Source organism: Oncorhynchus gorbuscha, unplaced genomic scaffold (genome assembly GCF_021184085.1).
Source record: "Oncorhynchus gorbuscha isolate QuinsamMale2020 ecotype Even-year unplaced genomic scaffold, OgorEven_v1.0 Un_scaffold_553, whole genome shotgun sequence".
NCBI lineage: Eukaryota > Metazoa > Chordata > Actinopteri > Salmoniformes > Salmonidae > Oncorhynchus > Oncorhynchus gorbuscha.
Genome location: NW_025745384.1, coordinates 319,144 through 346,642, shown reverse-complemented (window position 1 = coordinate 346,642; position 27,499 = coordinate 319,144).

Below are 27,499 nucleotides of genomic sequence, written 5' to 3'. Positions count from 1 at the left end.
CCTTCTATCATAACTAACCAGGGCCCAGTGGTCCTTCTATCATATCTAACCAGGGCCCAGTGGTCCTTCTATCATATCTAACCAGGACCCAGTGGTCTACAGCCTTTATTCCTTCTATCATATCTAACCAGGGCCCAGTGGTCCTTCTATCATATCTAACCAGGACCCAGTGGTCTACAGCCTTTATTCCTTCTATCATATCTAACCAGGGCCCAATGGTCCTTCTATCATATCTAACCAGGGCCCAGTGGTCCTTCTATCATATCTAACCAGGACCCAGTAGTCCTTCTATCATATCTAACCAGGGCCCAGTGGTCCTTCTATCAAATCTAACCAGGGCCCAGTGGTCCTTCTATCATATCTAACCAGGACCCAGTGATCCTTCTATCATAACTAACCAGGACCCAGTGGGCTTCTATAATAACTAACCAGGGCCCAGTGGTCTGCAGCCTTAAGTCCTTCTATCATATCTAACCAGGACCCAGTGGTCCTTCTATCATATCTAACCAGGGCCCAGTGGTCCTTCTATCATAACTAACCAGGGCCCAGTGGTCCTTCTATCATAACTAACCAGGGCCCAGTGGTCCTTCTATCATATCTAACCAGGGCCCAGTGGTCCTTCTATCATATCTAACCAGGGCCCAGTGGTCCTTCTATCATAACTAACCAGGGCCCAGTGGTCCTTCTATCATATCTAACCATTGCCCAGTGGTCCTTCTATCATATCTAACCAGGGCCCAGTGGTCCTTCTATCATATCTAACCAGGGCCCAGTGGTTCTTCTATCATATCTAACCAGGGCCCAGTGGTCCTTCTATCATAACTAACCAGGGCCCAGTGGTCCTTCTATCATAACTAACCAGGGCCCAGTGGTCCTTCTATCATATCTAACCAGGGCCCAGTGGTCTACAGCCTTTATTCCTTCTATCATATCTAACCAGGACCCAATGGTCCTTCTATCATATCTAACCAGGGCCCAGTGGTCCTTCTATCATAACTAACCAGGGCCCAGTGGTCCTTCTATCATATCTAACCAGGGCCCAGTGGTCCTTCTATCATATCTAAACAGGGCCCAGTGGTCCTTCTATCATATCTAACCAGGGCCCAGTGGTCCTTCTATCATATCTAACCAGGTCCCATGTCCTCTACTACCTCTTAGAGTACATGTCCTCTACTACCTCTTACAGTACATGTCCTCTACTACCTCTTACAGTACATGTCCTCTACTTCCTCTTAGAGTACATGTCCTCTACTACCTCGTACAGTACATGTCCTCTACTACCTCTTACAGTACATGTCCTCTACTACCTCGTACAGTACATGTCCTCTACTACCTCTTACAGTACATGTCCTCTACTACCTCTTACAGTACATGTCCTCTACTACCTCTTAGAGTACATGTCCTCTACTTCTCCACCTCTTACAGTACATGTCCTCTACTACCTCTTAGAGTACATGTCCTCTACTACCTCGTACAGTACATGTCCTCTACTACCTCGTACAGTACATGTCCTCTACTACCTCGTACAGTACATGTCCTCAACTACCTCGTACAGTACATGTCCTCTACTACCTCGTACAGTACATGTCCTCTACTACCTCGTACAGTACATGTCCTCTACTACCTCTTACAGTACATGTCCTCTACTACCTCGTACAGTACATGTCCTCTACTACCTCTTACAGTACATGTCCTCTACTTCCTTGTACAGTACATGTCCTCTACTACCTCTTACAGTACATATCCTCTACTTCCTCGTACAGTACATGTCCTCTACTACCTCGTACAGTACATGTCCTCAACTACCTCGTACAGTACATGTCCTCTACTACCTCGTACAGTACATGTCCTCTACTACCTCGTACAGTACATGTCCTCTACTTCCTTGTACAGTACATGTCCTCTACTACCTCTTACAGTACATGTCCTCTACTTCCTTGTACAGTACATGTCCTCTACTACCTCTTACAGTACATATCCTCTACTTCCTCGTACAGTACATGTCCTCTAGTAGTACAGTTGTTTTTGGGTCTCATTTTCAAACTATTAAAAAAATCTGGCACATAGTGACCCGTGATCTCAACTCTCCTCAGTCCAAGTACACAACCTCCTGGAATAGAGCTCTAAAATCCATGACTGTTGACCTCCTACAGTTCATCTGATTCTACAGTAGGCTGTGCTATTTCAGAGGACTTGGAGCAGAAGGCAGGTTATGGTTAGGTTAGACCGTATATTAGATTAAGCAGTAAGATTACGGTTAGGTTAGACCGTATATGAGATTAAGCAGTAAGGTTACGGTTAGGTTAGACCGTATATTAGATTAAGCAGTAAGATTACGGTTAGGTTAGACCGTATATGAGATTAAGCAGTAAGATTACGGTTAGGTTAGACCGTATATGAGATTAAGCAGTAAGGTTACGGTTAGGTTAGACCATATATGAGATTAAGCAGTAAGATTATGGTTAGGTTAGACTGTATATCAGTTTAAGCAGTGAGGTTAGACCCTATATCAGATTAAACAGTGAGGTTAGACTGTATATTAGATTAAACAGTGAGGTTAGACCCTATATCAGATTACTAATACATGTCCTCATCCTGATTAAGCAGTGAGGTTAGACCCTATATCAGATTAAACAGTGAGGTTAGACTGTATATTAGATTAAACAGTGAGGTTAGACCCTATATCAGATTACTAATACATGTCCTCATCCTGATTAAGCAGTGAGGTTAGACTGTATATCAGATTAAGCAGTGAGGTTAGACTGTATATCAGATTAAACAGTGAGGTTAGACCCTATATCAGATTAAACAGTGAGGTTAGACTGTATATCAGATTAAGCAGTGAGGTTAGACTGTATATCAGATTAAACAGTGAGGTTAGACCCTATATCAGATTAAACAGTGAGGTTAGACTGTATATCAGATTAAACAGTGAGGTTAGACTGTATATCAGATTAAGCAGTGAGGTTAGACCCTATATCAGATTAAACAGTGAGGTTAGACTGTATATCAGATTAAACAGTGAGGTTAGACTGTATATCAGATTAAACAGTGAGGTTAGACCCTATATCAGATTAAACAGTGAGGTTAGACTGTATATCAGATTAAACAGTGAGGTTAGACTGTATATCAGATTAAACAGTGAGGTTAGACTGTATATCAGATTAAACAGTGAGGTTAGACTGTATATCAGATTAAACAGTGAGGTTAGACTGTATATCAGATTAAACAGTGAGGTTAGACTGTATATCAGATTAAACAGTGAGGTTAGACTGTATATCAGATTAAACAGTGAGGTTAGACTGTATATCAGATTAAACAGTGAGGTTAGACTGTATATCAGATTAAACAGTGAGGTTAGACTGTATATCAGATTAAACAGTGAGGTTAGACTGTATATTAGATTAAACAGTGAGGTTAGACTGTATATCAGATTAAACAGTGAGGTTAGACTGTATATCAGATTAAACAGTGAGGTTAGACCCTATATCAGATTAAACAGTGAGGTTAGACTGTATATTAGATTACTAATACATGTCCTCATCCTGATTAAACAGTGAGGTTAGACTGTATATCAGATTAAACAGTGAGGTTAGACTGTATATTAGATTACTAAAACATGTCCTCATCCTGATTAAACAGTGAGGTTAGACTGTATATCAGATTAAACAGTGAGGTTAGACTGTATATCAGATTAAACAGTGAGGTTAGACTGTATATCAGATTAAACAGTGAGGTTAGACCCTATATCAGATTAAACAGTGAGGTTAGACTGTATATTAGATTACTAATACATGTCCTCATCCTGATTAAACAGTGAGGTTAGACTGTATATTAGATTACTAATACATGTCCTCATCCTGATTAAACAGTGAGGTTAGACTGTATATTAGATTACTAATACATGTCCTCATCCTGATTAAACAGTGAGGTTAGACTGTATATCAGATTAAACAGTGAGGTTAGACTGTATATCAGATTAAACAGTGAGGTTAGACTGTATATCAGATTAAACAGTGAGGTTAGACTGTATATTAGATTAAACAGTGAGGTTAGACCCTATATCAGATTACTAATACATGTCCTCATCCTTGTACAATAGACTGTGTCTCAATGTGACACTCCTGGTTAAGTACAAATTAAATAAACATTAAATTAACATTTGAGGATTGAGGAATGAAGATTGATCTGAGGGTTGATCTGAGGTTTGAGTTGAGGATTGGACTGGGGATTGGACTGGGGATTGGACTGGGGATTGGACTGGGGATTGGACTGGGGATTGGACTGGGGATTGGACTGGGGATTGGACTGGGGAGTGGAATGGGGATTGGACTGGGGATTGGACTGGGGATTGGACTGGGGAGTGGAATGGGGATTGGACTGGGGATTGGACTGGGGATTGGACTGGGGAGTGGAATGGGGATTGGACTGGGGATTGGACTGGGGAGTGGAATGGGGATTGGACTGGGGATTGGACTGGGGATTGGACTGGGGAGTGGAATGGGGATTGGACTGGGGATTGGACTGGGGATTGGACTGGGGATTGGACTGGGGATGGGACTGGGGATTGGACTGGGGATATGACTGGGGATGGGACTGGGGATTGGACTGGGGATTGGACTGGGGATGGGACTGGGGAGTGGACTGGGGATATGACTGGGGATTGGACTGGGGATTGGACTGGGGATTGGACTGGGGAGTGGACTGGGGAGTGGACTGGGTAGTGGACTGGGGAGTGACTGGGGAGTGGACTGGGGATTGGACTGGGGATGGAACTGGGGATGGGACTGGGGATGGGACTGGGGATTGGACTGGGGATTGGACTGGGGATTGGACTGGGGATTGGACTGGGGAGTGGACTGGGTAGTGGACTGGGGAGTGACTGGGGAGTGGACTGGGGATTGGACTGGGGATGGGACTGGGGATGGGACTGGGGATGGGACTGGGGATTGGACTGGGGATTGGACTGGGGATGGGACTGGGGATGGGACTGGGGATTGGACTGGGGAGTGGACTGGGGATTGGACTGGGGATGGGACTGGGGATTGGACTGGGGAGTGGACTGGGGATGGGACTGGGGATTGGACTGGGGATGGGACTGGGGATGGGACTGGGGATTGGACTGGGGAGTGGACTGGGGATGGGACTGGGGATGGGACTGGGGATGGGACTGGGGATGGGACTGGGGATTGGACTGGGGATTGGACTGGGGATGGGACTGGTGATGGGACTGGGGATTGGACTGGGGATGGGACTCGGGATTGGACTGGGGATGGGACTGGGGATGGGACTGGGGATTGGACTGGGGATTGGACTGGGGAGTGGACTGGGGATTGGACTGGGGAGTGGACTGGGGATATGACTGGGGATTGGACTGGGGATGGGACTGGGGATTGGACTGGGGATGGGACTGGGGATGGGACTGGGGATTGGACTGGGGATTGGACTGGGGATTGGACTGGGGATGGGACTGGTTATTGGACTGGGGATTGGACTGGGGAGTGGACTGGGGATGGGACTGGGGAGTGGACTGGGGAGTGGACTGGGGATATGACTGGGGATGGGACTGGGGATTGGACTGGGGATTGGACTGGGGATTGGACTGGGGATGGGACTGGCGATTGGACTGTGGATTGGACTGGGGAGTGGACTGGGGAGTGGACTGGGGAGTGGACTAACAGGCCACTATCCTCCTGTCTCTGAGTGACTGCTTCCCAATCAGCACTTGATTCCCTAACTGAATTACTTTTGACCAAGGACCATAGGGCTCTTGTTAAAAGTAGTGCACTATATAGTGAATAGAGCTTTGGTTAAAGTAGTGTACTATATATAGAATAGGGCTCTGGTTAAAGTTGTGCACTATATAGGAAAGAGGGGCCTGGTCTATAGTACTGCACTATATAGGGAATAGGGCTCTGGTCTATAGTAGTACCACTATATTGGGAATAGGGCTCTGGTCTATAGTAGTACCACTATATTGGGAATAGGGCTCTGGTCTATAGTAGTAACACTATATAGGGAATAGGGCTCTGGTCTATAGTAGTACCACTATATAGGGAATAGGGCTCTGGTCTATAGTAGTACCACTATATAGGGAATAGGGCTCTGGTCTATAGTAGTACCACTATATAGGGAATAGGGCTCTGGTCTATAGTAGTACCACTATATAGGGAATAGGGCTCTGGTCTATAGTAGTACCACTATATAGGGAGTAGGGCTCTGATCTATAGTAGTACCACTATATAGGGAATAGGACTCTGGTCTATAGTAGTACCACTATATAGGGAATAGGGCTCTGGTCTATAGTAGTGTACTATATAGGGAATAGGGCTCTGGTCTATAGTAGTACCACTATATAGGGAATAGGACTCTGGTCTATAGTAGTACCACTATATAGGGAATAGGACTCTGGTCTAAAGTAGTGTACTATATAGGGAATAGGGCTCTGGTCTATAGTAGTACCACTATATAGGGAATAGGACTCTGGTCTATAGTAGTGTACTATATAGGGAATAGGGCTCTGGTCTATAGTAGTGTACTATATGGGGAATAGGGCCCTGGTCTATAGTAGTGTACTATATAGGGAATATGGCTCTGGTCTATAGTAGTGTACTATATAGGGAATATGGCTCTGGTCTATAGTAGTGTACTATATAGGGAATAGGGCTCTGGTCTATAGTAGTGTACTATATAGGGAATAGGGCTCTGGTCTATAGTAGTGTACTATATAGGGAATAGGGCTCTGGTCTATAGTAGTGTACTATATAGGGAATAGGGCTCTGGTCTATAGTAGTGTACTATATAGGGAATAGGGCTCTGGTCTATAGTAGTGTACTATATAGGGAATAGGGCTCTGGTCTATAGTAGTGTACTATATAGGGAATAGGGCTCTGGTCTATAGTAGTGTACTATATAGGAATAGGGCTCTGGTCTATAGTAGTACCACTATATAGGGAATAGGGCTCTGGTCTATAGTAGTACCACTATATAGGGAATAGGGCTCTGGTCTATAGTAGTACCACTATATAGGGAATAGGGCTCTGGTCTATAGTAGTACCACTATATAGGGAATAGGGCTCTGGTCTATAGTAGTACCACTATATAGGGAATAGGGCTCTGGTCTATAGTAGTACCACTATATAGGGAATAGGGCTCTGGTCTATAGTAGTACCACTATATAGGGAATAGGGCTCTGGTCTATAGTAGTACCACTATATAGGGAATAGGGCTCTGGTCTATAGTAGTACCACTATATAGGGAATAGGGCTCTGGTCTATAGTAGTACCACTATATAGGGAATAGGGCTCTGGTCTATAGTAGTGTACTATATAGGGAATAGGGCTCTGGTCTATAGTAGTGTACTATATAGGGAATAGGGCTCTGGTCTATAGTAGTGTACTATATAGGGAATAGGGCTCTGGTCTATAGTAGTGTACTATATAGGGAATAGGGCTCTGGTCTATAGTAGTACCACTATATAGGGAATAGGGCTCTGGTCTATAGTAGTACCACTATATAGGAAATAGGGCTCTGGTCTATAGTAGTACCACTATATAGGGAATAGGGCTCTGGTCTATAGTAGTACCACTATATAGGGAATAGGGCTCTGGTCTATAGTAGTACCACTATATAGGAAATAGGGCTCTGGTCTATAGTAGTACCACTATATAGGGAATAGGGCTCTGGTCTATAGTAGTACCACTATATAGGGAATAGGGCTCTGGTCTATAGTAGTACCACTATATAGGAAATAGGGCTCTGGTCTATAGTAGTACCACTATATAGGGAATAGGGCTCTGGTCTATAGTAGTACCACTATATAGGGAATAGGGCTCTGGTCTATAGTAGTACCACTATATAGGAAATAGGGCTCTGGTCTATAGTAGTACCACTATATAGGGAATAGGGCTCTGGTCTATAGTAGTACCACTATATAGGGAATAGGGCTCTGGTCTATAGTAGTGTACTATATAGGGAATAGGGCTCTGGTCTATAGTAGTGTACTATATAGGGAATAGGGCTCTGGTCTATAGTAGTGTACTATATAGGGAATAGGGCTCTGGTCTATAGTAGTGTACTATATAGGGAATAGGGCTCTGGTCTATAGTAGTACCACTATATAGGGAATAGGGCTCTGGTCTATAGTAGTACCACTATATAGGAAATAGGGCTCTGGTCTATAGTAGTACCACTATATAGGGAATAGGGCTCTGGTCTATAGTAGTACCACTATATAGGGAATAGGGCTCTGGTCTATAGTAGTACCACTATATAGGAAATAGGGCTCTGGTCTATAGTAGTACCACTATATAGGGAATAGGGCTCTGGTCTATAGTAGTACCACTATATAGGGAATAGGGCTCTGGTCTATAGTAGTACCACTATATAGGAAATAGGGCTCTGGTCTATAGTAGTACCACTATATAGGGAATAGGGCTCTGGTCTATAGTAGTACCACTATATAGGGAATAGGGCTCTGGTCTATAGTAGTACCACTATATAGGGAATAGGGCTCTGGTCTATAGTAGTACCACTATATAGGGAATAGGGCTCTGGTCTATAGTAGTGTACTATATAGGGAATAGGGCTCTGGTCTATAGTAGTGTACTATATAGGAATAGGGCTCTGGTCTATAGTAGTGTACTATATAGGGAATAGGGCTCTGGTCTATAGTAGTACCACTATATAGGGAATAGGGCTCTGGTCTATAGTAGTACCACTATATAGGGAATAGGGCTCTGGTCTATAGTAGTACCACTATATAGGGAATAGGGCTCTGGTTTATAGTAGTACCACTATATAGGGAATAGGGCTCTGGTCTATAGTAGTACCACTATATAGGGAATAGGGCTCTGGTCTATAGTAGTACCACTATATAGGGAATAGGGCTCTGGTCTATAGTAGTACCACTATATAGGGAATAGGGCTCTGGTCTATAGTAGTACCACTATATAGGGAATAGGGCTCTGGTCTATAGTAGTGTACTATATAGGGAATAGGGCTCTGGTCTATAGTAGTGTACTATATAGGGAATAGGGCTCTGGTCTATAGTAGTACCACTATATAGGGCTCTGGTCTATAGTAGTACCACTATATAGGGAATAGGGCTCTGGTCTATAGTAGTACCACTATATAGGGAATAGGGCTCTGGTCTATAGTAGTACCACTATATAGGGAATAGGGCTCTGGTCTATAGTAGTACCACTATATATGGAATAGGGCTCTGGTCTCTAGTAGTACCACTATATAGGGAATAGGGCTCTGGTCTATAGTAGTACCACTATATAGGGAATAGGGCTCTGGTCTATAGTAGTACCACTATATAGGGAATAGGGCTCTGGTCTATAGTAGTGTACTATATAGGGAATAGGGCTCTGGTCTATAGTAGTGTACTATATAGGGAATAGGGCTCTGGTCTATAGTAGTACCACTATATAGGGCTCTGGTCTATAGTAGTACCACTATATAGGGAATAGGGCTCTGGTCTATAGTAGTACCACTATATAGGGAACAGGGCTCTGGTCTATAGTAGTACCACTATATAGGGAATAGGGCTCTGGTCTATAGTAGTACCACTATATATGGAATAGGGCTCTGGTCTATAGTAGTACCACTATATAGGGAATAGGGCTCTGGTCTATAGTAGTACCACTATATAGGGAATAGGGCTCTGGTCTATAGTAGTACCACTATATAGGGAATAGGGCTCTGGTCTATAGTAGTACCACTATATAGGGAATAGGGCTCTGGTCTATAGTAGTACATCTATATAGGGAATAGGGCTCTGGTCTATAGTAGTACCACTATATAGGGAATAGGGCTCTGGTCTATAGTAGTACCACTATATATGGAATAGGGCTCTGGTCTATAGTAGTACCACTATATAGGGAATAGGGCTCTGGTCTATAGTAGTGTACTATTAAGGGAATATGGTGCCAATTAGGACACAGAGATACAATGCTGAGACCTTGTCCTTTCCAGAGAATGTTTGGAAAGACTCTCTGCAGGCCAACTGTAATACACAGCTCAGAATAAGAGACTCATATTGGTCAATGATTTACAGTTCAACCAGCCCACAGAGGAGACAGGGAGAGTGTTTTATAAAAGTTGAATGAATCTTTAGCCCAACAGGGGTTTGTAAAACAGCTCAGGGACTAGAAATCACACGTTTGTCTTGGCTCTGGTCATTGAAATTAGGTGGAAATAGTAAAAAAAACACATAGTGTTTTACATCAGGATCTGTGAGTATTGGTTTTGAAAGCTGTTTAAATGGTTATTATTGTTTAAAACCGTGTCTAATTTGTGTAAATGTTGGGATGTCAACTTTCTAAAGAGTTTTTTGTTTTTGTTTATTTGTGAGGACGTAGAGAAACGAGAGTTGCAACAGTGATGCTGATCTAGACAACAGTCTCAATATCTCAATCAAAGCCTGTGAAAATGGTCCTCCTGCCCTTCAGCCTCTTCAGCCTTCCTGGACAGTGACCTCTTGTGTGCAGGCTCATACTAAAGACATAGAGGAGCCTGTTTACAGATCACTACATAGATGACATGTGGGAGTTCCCTGTGGCTGAATGTGATGCTGAACTAGGTAGAATAGTTCCCAAGTGTGGCTGATCCCAGAATGTGATGCTGAACTCAGTAGAAGAGTTCCCTGTGGCTGATCCCAGAATGTGATGCTGAACTCAGGAGAAGAGTTCCCTGTGGCTGAATGTGATGCTGAACTCAGTAGAAGAGTTCCCTGTGGCTGAATGTGATGCTGAACTCAGTAGAAGAGTTCCCTGTGGCTGAATGTGATGCTGAACTCAGTAGAAGAGTTCCCAAGTGTGGCTGATCCCAGAATGTGATGCTGAACTCAGTAGAAGAGTTCCCAAGTGTGGCTGATCCCAGAATGTGATGCTGAACTCAGTAGAAGAGTTCCCAAGTGAGGCTGATCCCAGAATGTGATGCTGAACTCAGTAGAAGAGTTCCCTGTGGCTGATCCCAGAACGTGATGCTGAACTCAGTAGAAGAGTTCCCAAGTGAGGCTGATCCCAGAATGTGATGCTGAACTCAGTAGAAGAGTTCCCAAGTGTGGCTGATCCCAGAATGTGATGCTGAACTCAGTAGAAGAGTTCCCAAGTGTGGCTGATCCCAGAATGTGATGCTGAACTCAGTAGAAGAGTTCCCAAGTGAGGCTGATCCCAGAATGTGATGCTGAACTCAGTAGAAGAGTTCCCTGTGGCTGATCCCAGAACGTGATGCTGAACTCAGTAGAAGAGTTCCCAAGTGAGGCTGATCCCAGAATGTGATGCTGAACTCAGTAGAAGAGTTCCCAAGTGTGGCTGATCCCAGAATGTGATGCTGAACTCAGTAGAAGAGTTCCCAAGTGTGGCTGATCCCAGAATGTGATGCTGAACTCAGTAGAAGAGTTCCCTGTGGCTGATCCCAGAACGTGATGCTGAACTCAGTAGAAGAGTTCCCAAGTGAGGCTGATCCCAGAATGTGATGCTGAACTCAGTAGAAGAGTTCCCAAGTGTGGCTGCTCCCAGAATGTGATGCTGAACTCAGTAGAAGAGTTCCCAAGTGTGGCTGATCCCAGAATGTGATGCTGAACTCAGTAGAAGAGTTACCAAGTGTAGCTGATCCCAGAACGTGATGCTGAACTCAGGAGAAGAGTCCCTGTGGCTGATCCCAGAATGTGATGCTGAACTAGGTAGAAGAGTTCCCATGTGTGGCTGATCCCAGAATGTGATGCTGAACTCAGGAGAAGAGTTCCCTGTGGCTGATCCCAGAATGTGATGCTGAACTAGGTAGAAGTGTTCCCAAGTGTGGCTGATCCCAGAATGTGATGCTGAACTCAGGAGAAGAGTCCCTGTGGCTGATCCCAGAATGTGATGCTGAACTAGGTAGAAGAGTTCCCAAGTGTGGCTGATCCCAGAATGTGATGCTGAACTCAGGAGAAGAGTTCCCTGTGGCTGATCCCAGAACGTGATGCTAAACTAGGTAGAAGTGTTCCCAAGTGTGGCTGATCCCAGAATGTGATGCTGAACTCAGTAGAAGAGTTCCCAAGTGTGGCTGATCCCAGAATGTGATGCTGAACTCAGTAGAAGAGTTCCCAAGTGAGGCTGATCCCAGAATGTGATGCTGAACTCAGTAGAAGAGTTCCCTGTGGCTGATCCCAGAACGTGATGCTGAACTCAGTAGAAGAGTTCCCAAGTGAGGCTGATCCCAGAATGTGATGCTGAACTCAGTAGAAGAGTTCCCAAGTGTGGCTGATCCCAGAATGTGATGCTGAACTCAGTAGAAGAGTTCCCAAGTGAGGCTGATCCCAGAATGTGATGCTGAACTCAGTAGAAGAGTTCCCTGTGGCTGATCCCAGAACGTGATGCTGAACTCAGTAGAAGAGTTCCCAAGTGAGGCTGATCCCAGAATGTGATGCTGAACTCAGTAGAAGAGTTCCCAAGTGTGGCTGCTCTCAGAATGTGATGCTGAACTCAGTAGAAGAGTTCCCAAGTGTGGCTGATCCCAGAATGTGATGCTGAACTCAGTAGAAGAGTTCCCAAGTGTGGCTGATCCCAGAATGTGATGCTGAACTCAGTAGAAGAGTTCCCAAGTGAGGCTGATCCCAGAATGTGATGCTGAACTCAGTAGAAGAGTTCCCAAGTGTGGCTGATCCCAGAATGTGATGCTGAACTCAGTAGAAGAGTTCCCTGTGGCTGATCCCAGAACGTGATGCTGAACTCAGTAGAAGAGTTCCCAAGTGAGGCTGATCCCAGAATGTGATGCTGAACTCAGTAGAAGAGTTCCCAAGTGTGGCTGCTCCCAGAATGTGATGCTGAACTCAGTAGAAGAGTTCCCAAGTGTGGCTGATCCCAGAATGTGATGCTGAACTCAGTAGAAGAGTTCCCAAGTGTGGCTGATCCCAGAATGTGATGCTGAACTCAGTAGAAGAGTTCCCAAGTGAGGCTGATCCCAGAATGTGATGCTGAACTCAGTAGAAGAGTTCCCTGTGGCTGATCCCAGAACGTGATGCTGAACTCAGTAGAAGAGTTCCCAAGTGAGGCTGATCCCAGAATGTGATGCTGAACTCAGTAGAAGAGTTCCCAAGTGTGGCTGATCCCAGAATGTGATGCTGAACTCAGTAGAAGAGTTCCCAAGTGTGGCTGATCCCAGAATGTGATGCTGAACTCAGTAGAAGAGTTCCCTGTGGCTGATCCCAGAACGTGATGCTGAACTCAGTAGAAGAGTTCCCAAGTGAGGCTGATCCCAGAATGTGATGCTGAACTCAGTAGAAGAGTTCCCAAGTGTGGCTGCTCCCAGAATGTGATGCTGAACTCAGTAGAAGAGTTCCCAAGTGTGGCTGATCCCAGAATGTGATGCTGAACTCAGTAGAAGAGTTACCAAGTGTAGCTGATCCCAGAACGTGATGCTGAACTCAGGAGAAGAGTCCCTGTGGCTGATCCCAGAATGTGATGCTGAACTAGGTAGAAGAGTTCCCATGTGTGGCTGATCCCAGAATGTGATGCTGAACTCAGGAGAAGAGTTCCCTGTGGCTGATCCCAGAATGTGATGCTGAACTCAGGAGAAGAGTTCCCTGTGGCTGATCCCAGAATCTGATGCTGGACTCAATAGAGTTCCTGGTACAACTCTTCTCTCTTCTTCAACCACCATGCTGTGTGCTTTACACTTCAATACATCAACACATTACAGCTCGTTTCATCACTTGGCATCTGAACATGATGCAATCCTATTGCAACACACTACAGTAGATTTGAAGGGAGGCAGTGACCCCTGGTGGTCAATCGGTGAAACTTCAGGTAGTATAGTATAACAGGACACTATGGGATAGTCCCAAATGTCACCCTATAGTGTACAACTTATAAACAGAGGCCAATGGGGTGCCATTTTGGGACAGTAACAAGAATCAGTCATGATGTCTATATTACTTATGAGATGCTTATATCAAAGGGATTTACACCTGTATTGTTTGCTGTTTGTGGGGTTTTAGGCTGTGTTTCTGTACAGCACTTTGAGATATCAGCTGATGTAAGAAGGGCTTTATAAATACATTTGATTTGCTTTACAGTACAGTGGGAGAATACATTGATTGTGTGTGTATGTAATCCCTGCAAGAATTGAAGTCACAACATTGGCTTTGCTAGAACCACAATGTTACCAGCCGAGCCACAACAGGTCTATCATAAACATTGCTTGAGAGTGCAGAGGTGCACTACTGCAAACTGTTGATGACCAGCGATCAGAACCGCCAGTCCACTTTATCCCTCACAGTACGGAGGTTTATACTGACACCAGCTCTGTAGAATCAGGTCACCTCTAGTGGTCTGACACCAGCTCTGTAGAATCAGGTCACCTCTAGTGGTCTGACACCAGCTCTGTAGAATCAGGTCAACTCTAGTGGTCTGACACCAGTTCTGTAGAATCAGGTCACCTCTAGTGGTCTGACACCAACTCTGTAGAATCAGGTCACCTCTAGTGTTCTGACACCAGCTCTGTAGAATCAGGTCACCTCTAGTGTTCTAATGACACCAGCTCTGTAGAATCAGGTCACCTCTAGTGTTCTAATGACACCAGCTCTGTAGAATCAGGTCACCTCTAGTGTTCTACTGACACCAGCTCTGTAGAATCAGGTCACCTCTAGTGTTCTAATGAAACCAGCTCTGTAGAATCAGGTCATCTCTAGTGTTCTAATGACACCAGCTCTGTAGAATCAGGTCACCTCTAGTGGTCTGGCACCAGCTCTGTAGAATCAGGTCACCTCTAGTGGTCTGACACCAGCTCTGTAGAATCAGGTCACCTCTAGTGTTCTAATGAGACCAGCTCTGTAGAATCAGGTCACCTCTAGTGTTCTAATGACACCAGCTCTGTAGAATCAGGTCACCTCTAGTGGTCTGGCACCAGCTCTGTAGAATCAGGTCACCTCTAGTGTTCTAATGACACCAGCTCTGTAGAATCAGGTCATCTCTAGTGTTCTAATGACACCAGCTCTGTAGAATCAGGTCACCTCTAGTGGTCTGGCACCAGCTCTGTAGAATCAGGTCACCTCTAGTGGTCTGACACCAGCTCTGTAGAATCAGGTCACCTCTAGTGTTCTAATGAGACCAGCTCTGTAGAATCAGGTCACCTCTAGTGTTCTAATGACACCAGCTCTGTAGAATCAGGTCACCTCTAGTGGTTTGACACCAGCTCTGTAGAATCAGGTCACCTCTAGTGTTCTAATGACACCAGCTCTGTAGAATCAGGTCACCTCTAGTGTTCTGACACCAGCTCTGTAGAATCAGGTCACCTCTAGTGGTCTGACACCAGCTCTGTAGAATCAGGTCACCTCTAGTGGTCTGACACCAGCTCTGTAGAATCAGGTCACCTCTCGTGTTCTATTGACAACAGCTCTGTAGAATCAGGTCACCTCTAGTGGTCTGACACCAGCTCTGTAGAATCAGGTCACCTCTAGTGTTCTAATGACACCAGCTCTGTAGAATCAGGTCACCTCTAGTGGTCTGACACCAGCTCTGTAGAATCAGGTCACCTCTAGTGTTCTAATGACACCAGCTCTGTAGAATCAGGTCACCTCTAGTGTTCTAATGACACCAGCTCTGTAGAATCAGGTCACCTCTAGTGTTCTAATGACACCAGCTCTGTAGAATCAGGTCACCTCTAGTGTTCTAATGATACCAGCTCTGTAGAATCAGGTCACCTCTAGTGTTCTAATGATACCAGCTCTGTAGAATCAGGTCACCTCTAGTGTTCTAATGACACCAGCTCTGTAGAATCAGGTCACCTCTAGTGTTCTAATGACACCAGCTCTGTAGAATCAGGTCACCTCTAGTGTTCTAATGACACCAGCTCTGTAGAATCAGGTCACCTCTAGTGTTCTAATGACACCAGCTATGTAGAATCAGGTCACCTCTAGTGGTCTGACACCAGCTCTGTAGAATCAGGTCACCTCTAGTGGTCTGACACCAGCTCTGTAGAATCAGGTCACCTCTAGTGTTCTAATGACACCAGCTCTGTAGAATCAGGTCACCTCTAGTGTTCTAATGACACCCGCTCTGTAGAATCAGGTCACCTCTAGTGTTCTAATGACACCAGCTCTGTAGAATCAGGTCACCTCTAGTGTTCTAATGACACCAGCTCTGTAGAATCAGGTCACCTCTAGTGGTTTGACACCAGCTCTGTAGAATCAGGTCACCTCTAGTGGTCTGACACCAGCTCTGTAGAATCAGGTCACCTCTAGTGTTCTAATGACACCAGCTCTGTAGAATCAGGTCACCTCTAGTGTTCTAATGACACCAGCTCTGTAGAATCAGGTCACCTCTAGTGTTCTAATGACACCAGCTCTGTAGAATCAGGTCACCTCTAGTGTTCTAATGACACCAGCTCTGTAGAATCAGGTCACCTCTAGTGTTCTAATGACACCAGCTCTGTAGAATCAGGTCACCTCTAGTGGTATAATGACACCAGCTCTGTAGAATCAGGTCACCTCTGGTGTTCTGGCACCAGCTCTGTAGAATCAGGTCACCTCTAGTGTTCTAATGACACCAGCTCTGTAGAATCAGGTCATCTCTAGTGTTCTAATGACACCAGCTCTGTAGAATCAGGTCACCTCTAGTGGTTTGACACCAGCTCTGTAGAATCAGGTCACCTCTAGTGTTCTAATGACACCAGCTCTGTAGAATCAGGTCACCTCTCGTGTTCTAATGACACCAGCTCTGTAGAATCAGGTCACCTCTAGTGGTCTGACACCAGCTCTGTAGAATCAGGTCACCTCTAGTGTTCTAATGACACCAGCTCTGTAGAATCAGGTCACCTCTAGTGGTTTGACACCAGCTCTGTAGAATCAGGTCACCTCTAGTGGTCTGACACCAGCTCTGTAGAATCAGATCACCTCTAGTGTTCTAATGACACCAGCTCTGTAGAATCAGGTCACCTCTAGTGTTCTAATGACACCAGCTCTGTAGAATCAGGTCACCTCTAGTGTTCTAATGACACCAGCTCTGTAGAATCAGGTCACCTCTAGTGTTCTAATGACACCAGCTCTGTAGAATCAGGTCATCTCTAGTGTTCTAATGACACCAGCTCTGTAGAATCAGGTCACCTCTAGTGTTCTAATGACACCAGCTCTGTAGAATCAGGTCACCTCTAGTGTTCTAATGATACCAGCTCTGTAGAATCAGGTCACCTCTAGTGTTCTAATGACACCAGCTCTGTAGAATCAGGTCACCTCTAGTGTTCTAATGACACCAGCTCTGTAGAATCAGGTCACCTCTAGTGGTTTGACACCAGCTCTGTAGAATCAGGTCACCTCTAGTGGTCTGACACCAGCTCTGTAGAATCAGGTCACCTCTCGTGTTCTAATGACACCAGCTCTGTAGAATCAGGTCACCTCTAGTGTTCTAATGACACCAGTTCTGTAGAATCAGGTCACCTCTAGTGTTCTAATGACACCAGCTCTGTAGAATCAGGTCACCTCTAGTGTTCTAATGACACCAGCTCTGTAGAATCAGGTCACCCCTAGTGTTCTAATGATACCAGCTCTGTAGAATCAGGTCACCTCTAGTGTTCTAATGACACCAGCTCTGTAGAATCAGGTCACCTCTAGTGTTCTAATGACACCAGCTCTGTAGAATCAGGTCACCTCTAGTGTTCTAATGACACCAGCTCTGTAGAATCAGGTCACCTCTAGTGGTCTGACACCAGCTCTGTAGAATCAGGTCACCTCTAGTGTTCTAATGATACCAGCTCTGTAGAATCAGGTCATCTCTAGTGTTCTAATGACACCAGCTCTGTAGAATCAGGTCACCTCTAGTGTTCTAATGACACCAGCTCTGTAGAATCAGGTCACCTCTAGTGTTCTAATGACACCAGCTCTGTAGAATCAGGTCACCTCTAGTGGTCTGACACCAGCTCTGTAGAATCAGGTCACCTCTAGTGGTCTGACACCAGCTCTGTAGAATCAGGTCACCTCTAGTGTTCTAATGACACCAGCTCTGTAGAATCAGGTCACCTCTAGTGGTTTGACACCAGCTCTGTAGAATCAGGTCACCTCTAGTGGTCTGACACCAGCTCTGTAGAATCAGGTCACCTCTCGTGTTCTAATGACACCAGCTCTGTAGAATCAGGTCACCTCTAGTGTTCTAATGACACCAGTTCTGTAGAATCAGGTCACCTCTAGTGTTCTAATGACACCAGCTCTGTAGAATCAGGTCACCTCTAGTGTTCTAATGACACCAGCTCTGTAGAATCAGGTCACCTCTAGTGTTCTAATGATACCAGCTCTGTAGAATCAGGTCACCTCTAGTGTTCTAATGACACCAGCTCTGTAGAATCAGGTCACCTCTAGTGTTCTAATGACACCAGCTCTGTAGAATCAGGTCACCTCTAGTGTTCTAATGACACCAGCTCTGTAGAATCAGGTCACATCTAGTGGTCTGACACCAGCTCTGTAGAATCAGGTCACCTCTAGTGTTCTAATGATACCAGCTCTGTAGAATCAGGTCATCTCTAGTGTTCTAATGACACCAGCTCTGTAGAATCAGGTCACCTCTAGTGTTCTAATGACACCAGCTCTGTAGAATCAGGTCACCTCTAGTGTTCTAATGACACCAGCTCTGTAGAATCAGGTCACCTCTAGTGTTCTAATGGCACCAGCTCTGTAGAATCAGGTCACCTCTAGTGGTCTGACACCAGATCTGTAGAATCAGGTCACCTCTAGTGTTCTAATGACACCAGCTCTGTAGAATCAGGTCACCTCTAGTGGTCTGACACCAGCTCTGTAGAATCAGGTCACCTCTAGTGTTCTGACACCAGCTCTGTAGAATCAGATCACCTCTAGTGTTCTGACACCAGCTCTGTAGAATCAGGTCACCTCTAGTGGTCTGACACCAGCTCTGTAGAATCAGGTCACCTCTAGTGGTCTGACACCAGCTCTGTAGAATCAGGTCACCTCTAGTGGTCTGACACCAGCTCTGTAGAATCAGGTCACCTCTAGTGGTCTGACACCAGCTCTGTAGAATCAGGTCACCTCTAGTGTTCTAATGACACCAGCTCTGTAGAATCAGGTCACCTCTAGTGTTCTAATGACACCAGCTCTGTAGAATCAGGTCATCTCTAGTGGTCTGACACCAGCTCTGTAGAATCAGGTCACCTCTAGTGTTCTAATGACACCAGCTCTGTAGAATCAGGTCATCTCTAGTGTTCTAATGACACCAGCTCTGTAGAATCAGGTCACCTCTAGTGGTCTGGCACCAGCTCTGTAGAATCAGGTCACCTCTAGTGTTCTAATGAGACCAGCTCTGTAGAATCAGGTCACCTCTAGTGTTCTGACACCAGCTCTGTAGAATCAGGTCACCTCTAGTGGTCTGACACCAGCTCTGTAGAATCAGGTCACCTCTAGTGGTCTGACACCAGCTCTGTAGAATCAGGTCACCTCTAGTGTTCTAATGAGACCAGCTCTGTAGAATCAGGTCACCTCTAGTGTTCTGACACCAGCTCTGTAGAATCAGGTCACCTCTAGTGTTCTACTGAGACCAGCTCTGTATAATCAGGTCACCTCTAGTGTTCTAATGACACCAGCTCTGTAGAATCAGGTCACCTCTAGTGGTTTGACACCAGCTCTGTAGAATCAGGTCACCTCTAGTGGTCTGACACCAGCTCTGTAGAATCAGGTCACCTCTAGTGTTCTAATGACACCAGCTCTGTAGAATCAGGTCACCTCTAGTGTTCTAATGACACCAGCTCTGTAGAATCAGGTCACCTCTAGTGTTCTAATGACACCAGCTCTGTAGAATCAGGTCATCTCTAGTGGTCTGACACCAGCTCTGTAGAATCAGGTCACCTCTAGTGTTCTAATGACACCAGCTCTGTAGAATCAGGTCATCTCTAGTGTTCTAATGACACCAGCTCTGTAGAATCAGGTCACCTCTAGTGGTCTGGCACCAGCTCTGTAGAATCAGGTCACCTCTAGTGGTCTGACACCAGCTCTGTAGAATCAGGTCACCTCTAGTGTTCTAATGAGACCAGCTCTGTAGAATCAGGTCACCTCTAGTGTTCTAATGACACCAGCTCTGTAGAATCAGGTCACCTCTAGTGTTCTAATGAGACCAGCTCTGTAGAATCAGGTCACCTCTAGTGGTCTGGCACCAGCTCTGTAGAATCAGGTCACCTCTAGTGTTCTAATGACACCAGCTCTGTAGAATCAGGTCACCTCTAGTGGTCTGGCACCAGCTCTGTAGAATCAGGTCACCTCTAGTGGTCTGACACCAGCTCTGTATAATCAGGTCACCTCTAGTGTTCTAATGAGACCAGCTCTGTAGAATCAGGTCATCTCTAGTGTTCTAATGAGACCAGCTCTGTATAATCAGGTCACCTCTAGTGTTCTAATGAGACCAGCTCTGTAGAATCAGGTCACCTCTAGTGTTCTAATGAGACCAGCTCTGTAGAATCAGGTCACCTCTAGTGTTCTAATGACACCAGCTCTGTAGAATCAGGTCACCTCTAGTGTTCTAATGAGACCAGCTCTGTAGAATCAGGTCACCTCTAGTGTTCTAATGACACCAGCTCTGTAGAATCAGGTCACCTCTAGTGTTCTAATGAGACCAGCTCTGTAGAATCAGGTCACCTCTAGTGGTCTGACACCAGCTCTGTAGAATCAGGTCACCTCTAGTGTTCTAATGAGACCAGCTCTGTAGAATCAGGTCACCTCTAGTGTTCTGACACCAGCTCTGTAGAATCAGGTCACCTCTAGTGGTCTGACACCAGCTCTGTAGAATCAGGTCACCTCTAGTGGTCTGACACCAGCTCTGTAGAATCAGGTCACCTCTAGTGTTCTAATGAGACCAGCTCTGTAGAATCAGGTCACCTCTAGTGTTCTGACACCAGCTCTGTAGAATCAGGTCACCTCTAGTGTTCTACTGAGACCAGCTCTGTATAATCAGGTCACCTCTAGTGTTCTAATGACACCAGCTCTGTAGAATCAGGTCACCTCTAGTGGCTTGACACCATCTCTGTAGAATCAGGTCACCTCTAGTGGTTTGACACCAGCTCTGTAGAATCAGGTCACCTCTAGTGTTCTAATGACACCAGCTCTGTAGAATCAGGTCACCTCTAGTGGTCTGACACCAGCTCTGTAGAATCAGATCACCTCTAGTGTTCTAATGACACCAGCTCTGTAGAATCAGGTCACCTCTAGTGTTCTAATGACACCAGCTCTGTAGAATCAGGTCACCTCTAGTGGTTTGACACCAGCTCTGTAGAATCAGGTCACCTCTAGTGGTCTGACACCAGCTCTGTAGAATCAGGTCACCTCTAGTGTTCTAATGACACCAGCTCTGTAGAATCAGGTCACCTCTAGTGTTCTAATGACACCAGCTCTGTAGAATCAGGTCACCTCTAGTGTTCTAATGACACCAGCTCTGTAGAATCAGGTCACCTCTAGTGGTCTGACACCAGCTCTGTAGAATCAGGTCACCTCTAGTGGTCTGACACCAGCTCTGTAGAATCAGGTCACCTCTAGTGTTCTAATGACACCAGCTCTGTAGAATCAGGTCACCTCTAGTGTTCTAATGACACCAGCTCTGTAGAATCAGGTCACCTCTAGTGGTCTGACACCAGCTCTGTAGAATCAGATCACCTCTAGTGTTCTAATGACACCAGCTCTGTAGAATCAGGTCACCTCTAGTGTTCTAATGACACCAGCTCTGTAGAATCAGGTCACCTCTAGTGGTTTGACACCAGCTCTGTAGAATCAGGTCACCTCTAGTGGTCTGACACCAGCTCTGTAGAATCAGGTCACCTCTAGTGTTCTAATGACACCAGCTCTGTAGAATCAGGTCACCTCTAGTGTTCTAATGACACCAGCTCTGTAGAATCAGGTCACCTCTAGTGGTCTGACACCAGCTCTGTAGAATCAGGTCACCTCTAGTGGTCTGACACCAGCTCTGTAGAATCAGGTCACCTCTAATTCTAATGACACCAGCTCTGTAGAATCAGGTCACCTCTAGTGTTCTAATGACACCAGCTCTGTAGAATCAGGTCACCTCTAGTGGTCTGACACCAGCTCTGTAGAATCAGGTCACCTCTAGTGTTCTAATGGCACCAGCTCTGTAGAATCAGGTCACCTCTAGTGTTCTAATGACACCAGCTCTGTAGAATCAGGTCACCTCTAGTGTTCTAATGACACCAGCTCTGTAGAATCAGGTCACCTCTAGTGTTCTAATGACACCAGCTCTGTAGAATCAGGTCACCTCTAGTGATCTAATGATTGTAGTTCGTTCGTTGTTCCAAGTTAAAATATGAGTCTTTCCAAGTTTGAGTTGTGCTTTATTGAGGTAATACAGCATGATTATAACAAGTATTTTGGATATTGTAAATCAAATAACACAATCGTGTGAATTAGATGGAAGAGTTACATATTCTCTGACTCATCCACAAACAATCCCATGAGATGTAATACATGTATTTTAAACCATCCATCCAGTATATATAGATATATATAGATATGTACAGACGGTTTATGTTTGGTTGCATGTAATACCGCATTCCTTACATTATCTTTCACACTTTCAACATAAACGCTAAAATCAGAGACAAAAAAACAAAAACAAAAAAACATTTTAAATAAGTATCGGAGATGAATACACATAACGTGTATAATAGTGACGTCGTCATCATCATCATCATGAGTTCTGCAGGAATCTGTGCCTCTATACACGAGAATGAGATGTCACTGTGACATTGGCTTTACCTAGCCTGGCTACCAGACATGCTTTCAGCTGTGATTCCACTCATTGGCATTTGACAAGCAGAGGCAAGGAGTGGAATGACAGCACAAACAGGCCTGGTACCCAGGCTAACATTCACCTAGGATTATCAAAATATAAATCCCCTTTACTGCCTGTTTTCACTGCTGTGAATCATATAAAAGACAACGTTCTGGGAATCGTATAAAAGACAACGTTCTGGGAATCATATAAAAGACAACGTGTTAACCTGCTGGGAATCGTATAAAGTACAAAGTGCTGTGAATCAAATACGAGACAAAGTGCTGTGAATCAAATACACGTTACTGCTGTTTTGTTGTTTCATAATGGTGTTACTGCTGTTTTGTTGTTTCATAATGGTGTTACTGCTGTTTTGTTGGTTCATAATGGTGTTACTGCTGTTTTGTTGTTTCATAATGGTGTTACTGCTGTTTTGTCACTTCATAATGGTGTTACTGCTGTTTTGTTGTTTCATAATGGTGTTACTGCTGTTTTGTTGTTTCATAATGGTGTTACTGCTGTTTTGTTGTTTCATAATGTTGTTACTGCTGTTTTGTTGTTTCATAATGGTGTTACTGCTGTTTTGTTGTTTCATAATGGTGTTACTGCTGTTTTGTTGTTTCATAATGGTGTTACTGCTGTTTTGTCATAATGGTGTTACTGCTGTTTTGTTGGTTCATAATGGTGTTACTGCTGTTTTGTTGTTTCATAATGGTGTTACTGCTGTTTTGTTGTTTCATAATGGTGTTACTGCTGTTTTGTTGTTTCATAATGGTGTTACTGCTGTTTTGTTGGTTCATAATGGTGTTACTGCTGTTTTGTTGTTTCATAATGGTGTTACTGCTGTTTTGTCACTTCATAATGGTGTTACTGCTGTTTTGTTGTTTCATAATGGTGTTACTGCTGTTTTGTTGTTTCATAATGGTGTTACTGCTGTTTTGTTGTTTCATAATGTTGTTACTGCTGTTTTGTTGTTTCATAATGGTGTTACTGCTGTTTTGTTGTTTCATAATGGTGTTACTGCTGTTTTGTTGTTTCATAATGGTGTTACTGCTGTTTTGTCATAATGGTGTTACTGCTGTTTTGTTGGTTCATAATGGTGTTACTGCTGTTTTGTTGTTTCATAATGGTGTTACTGCTGTTTTGTTGTTTCATAATGGTGTTACTGCTGTTTTGTTGTTTCATAATGGTGTTACTGCTGTTTTGTCATAATGGTGTTACTGCTGTTTTGTTGGTTCATAATGGTGTTACTGCTGTTTTGTAGTTTCATAATGGTGTTACTGCTGTTTTGTCACTTCATAATGGTGTTACTGCTGTTTTGTTGTTTCATAATGGTGTTACTGCTGTTTTGTTGTTTCATAATGGTGTTACTGCTGTTTTGTAGTTTCATAATGGTGTTACTGCTGTTTTGTCACTTCATAATGGTGTTACTGCTGTTTTGTTGTTTCATAATGGTGTTACTGCTGTTTTGTTGTTTCATAATGGTGTTACTGCTGTTTTGTAGTTTCATAATGGTGTTACTGCTGTTTTGTTGGTTCATAATGTTGTTACTGCTGTTTTGTTGGTTCATAATGGTGTTACTGCTGTTTTGTTGTTTCATAATGGTGTTACTGCTGTTTTGTTGTTTCATAATGTTGTTACTGCTGTTTTGTTGTTTCATAATGGTGTTACTGCTGTTTTGTCACTTCATAATGGTGTTACTGCTGTTTTGTTGTTTCATAATGGTGTTACTGCTGTTTTGTTGTTTCATAATGGTGTTACTGCTGTTTTGTTGGTTCATAATGGTGTTACTGCTGTTTTGTCACTTCATAATGGTGTTACTGCTGTTTTGTTGTTTCATAATGGTGTTACTGCTGTTTTGTTGTTTCATAATGGTGTTACTGCTGTTTTGTAGTTTCATAATGGTGTTACTGCTGTTTTGTTGGTTCATAATGGTGTTACTGCTGTTTTGTTGGTTCATAATGGTGTTACTGCTGTTTTGTTGGTTCATAATGGTGTTACTGCTGTTTTGTTGGTTCATAATGGTGTTACTGCTGTTTTGTTGTTTCATAATGGTGTTACTGCTGTTTTGTCACTTCATAATGGTGTTACTGCTGTTTTGTTGGTTCATAATGGTGTTACTGCTGTTTTGTTGTTTCATAATGGTGTTACAGCTGTTTTGTTGTTTCATAATGGTGTTACTGCTGTTTTGTTGTTTCATAATGGTGTTACTTCTGTTTTGTTGGTTCATAATGGTGTTACTGCTGTTTTGTTGTTTCATAATGGTGTTACTGCTGTTTTGTTGTTTCATAATGGTGTTACTGCTGTTTTGTTGTTTCATAATGGTGTTACTGCTGTTTTGTTGGTTCATAATGGTGTTACTGCTGTTTTGTTGTTTCATAATGTGTTACTGCTGTTTTGTTGTTTCATAATGATGTTACTGCTGTTTTGTCACTTCATAATGGTGTTACTGCTGTTTTGTTGTTTCATAATGTGTTACTGCTGTTTTGTCACTTCATAATGGTGTTACTGCTGTTTTGTCACTTCATAATGGTGTTACTGCTGTTTTGTCACTTCATAATGGTGTTACTGCTGTTTTATAGTTTCATAATGGTGTTACTGCTGTTTTGTTACTTCATAATGGTGTTACTGCTGTTTTGTTGTTTCATAATGGTGTTACTGCTGTTTTGTTGTTTCATAATGGTGTTACTGCTGTTTCGTAGTTTCATAATGGTGTTACTTCTGTTTTATAGTTTCATAATGGTGTTACTGCTGTTTTGTTACTTCATAATGGTGTTACTGCTGTTTTGTTTTGTCACTCATAATGGTGTTACTGCTGTTTTGTCACTTCATAATGGTGTTACTGCTGTTTTGTCACTTCATAATGGTGTTACTGCTGTTTCGTAGTTTCATAATGGTGTTACTTCTGTTTTGTCACTTCATAATGGTGTTACTGCTGTTTTGTCACTTCATAATGGTGTTACTGCTGTTTTGTTGTTTCATAATGGTGTTACTGCTGTTTTGTTGTTTCATAATGGTGTTACTGCTGTTTTGTTGTTTCATAATGGTGTTACTGCTGTTTTGTTGTTTCATAATGGTGTTACTGCTGTTTTGTCACTTCATAATGGTGTTACTGCTGTTTTGTCACTTCATAATGGTGTTACTGCTGTTTTATAGTTTCATAATGGTGTTACTGCTGTTTTGTTACTTCATAATGGTGTTACTGCTGTTTTGTTGTTTCATAATGGTGTTACTGCTGTTTTGTTGTTTCATAATGGTGTTACTGCTGTTTCGTAGTTTCATAATGGTGTTACTTCTGTTTTATAGTTTCATAATGGTGTTACTGCTGTTTTGTTACTTCATAATGGTGTTACTGCTGTTTTGTCACTTCATAATGGTGTTACTGCTGTTTTGTCACTTCATAATGGTGTTACTGCTGTTTTGTCACTTCATAATGGTGTTACTGCTGTTTCGTAGTTTCATAATGGTGTTACTTCTGTTTTGTCACTTCATAATGGTGTTACTGCTGTTTTGTCACTTCATAATGGTGTTACTGCTGTTTTGTTGTTTCATAATGGTGTTACTGCTGTTTTGTTGTTTCATAATGGTGTTACTGCTGTTTTGTTGTTTCATAATGGTGTTACTGCTGTTTTGTTGTTTCATAATGGTGTTACTGCTGTTTTGTTGTTTCAGAATGTGTTACTGATGTTTTGTTGTTTCATAATGGTGTTACTGCTGTTTTGTCACTTCATAATGGTGTTACTGCTGTTTTGTTGTTTCATAATGTGTTACTGATGTTTTGTTGTTTCATAATGGTGTTACTGCTGTTTTGTCACTTCATAATGGTGTTACTGCTGTTTTGTCACTTCATAATGGTGTTACTGCTGTTTTGTCACTTCAGAATGGTGTTACTGCTGTTTTGTCACTTCAGAATGGTGTTACTGCTGTTTTGACTGTTTCATATGGTGTTACTGCTGTTTTGTTGTTTCAGAATGGTGTTACTGCAGATGGAGGTGTGACCAGACTCATGGGGGTGTGTCCAGACTGCAGATGGAGGTGTGACCAGACTCATGGAGGTGTGTCCAGACTGCAGATGGAGGTGTGACCAGACTGCAGATGGAGATGTGACCAGACTGCAGATGGGGGTGTGTCCAGACTGCAGATGGAGATGTGACCAGACTCATGGGGGTGTGTCCAGACTCATGGGGGTGTGTCCAGACTGCAGATGGAGGTGTGTCCAGACTACAGATGGGAGTGTGTCCAGACTGCAGATGGAGGTGTGTCCAGACTGCAGATGGAGGTGTGTCCAGACTGCAGATGGAGGTGTGTCCAGACTACAGATGGAGGTGTCACCAGACTGCAGATGGAAGTGTGTCCCGACTGCAGATGGAGGTGTCACCAGACTGCAGATGGATGTGTGTCCAGACTGCAGATGGAGGTGTCACCAGACTGCAGATATAAGTGTGTCCCGACTGCAGATGGAGGTGTCACCAGACTGCAGATGGATGTGTGACCAGACTGCAGATGGATGTGTGTCCAGACTGCAGATGGAGGTGTCACCAGACTGCAGATGGAAGTGTGTCCCGACTGCAGATGGAGGTGTCACAGACTGCAGATGGAGGTGTCACCAGACTGCAGATGGAGGTGTGTCCAGACTACAGATGGAGGTGTCACCAGACTGCAGATGGAAGTGTGTCCCGACTGCAGATGGAGGTGTCACCAGACTGCAGATGGATGTGTGTCCAGACTGCAGATGGATGTGTGTC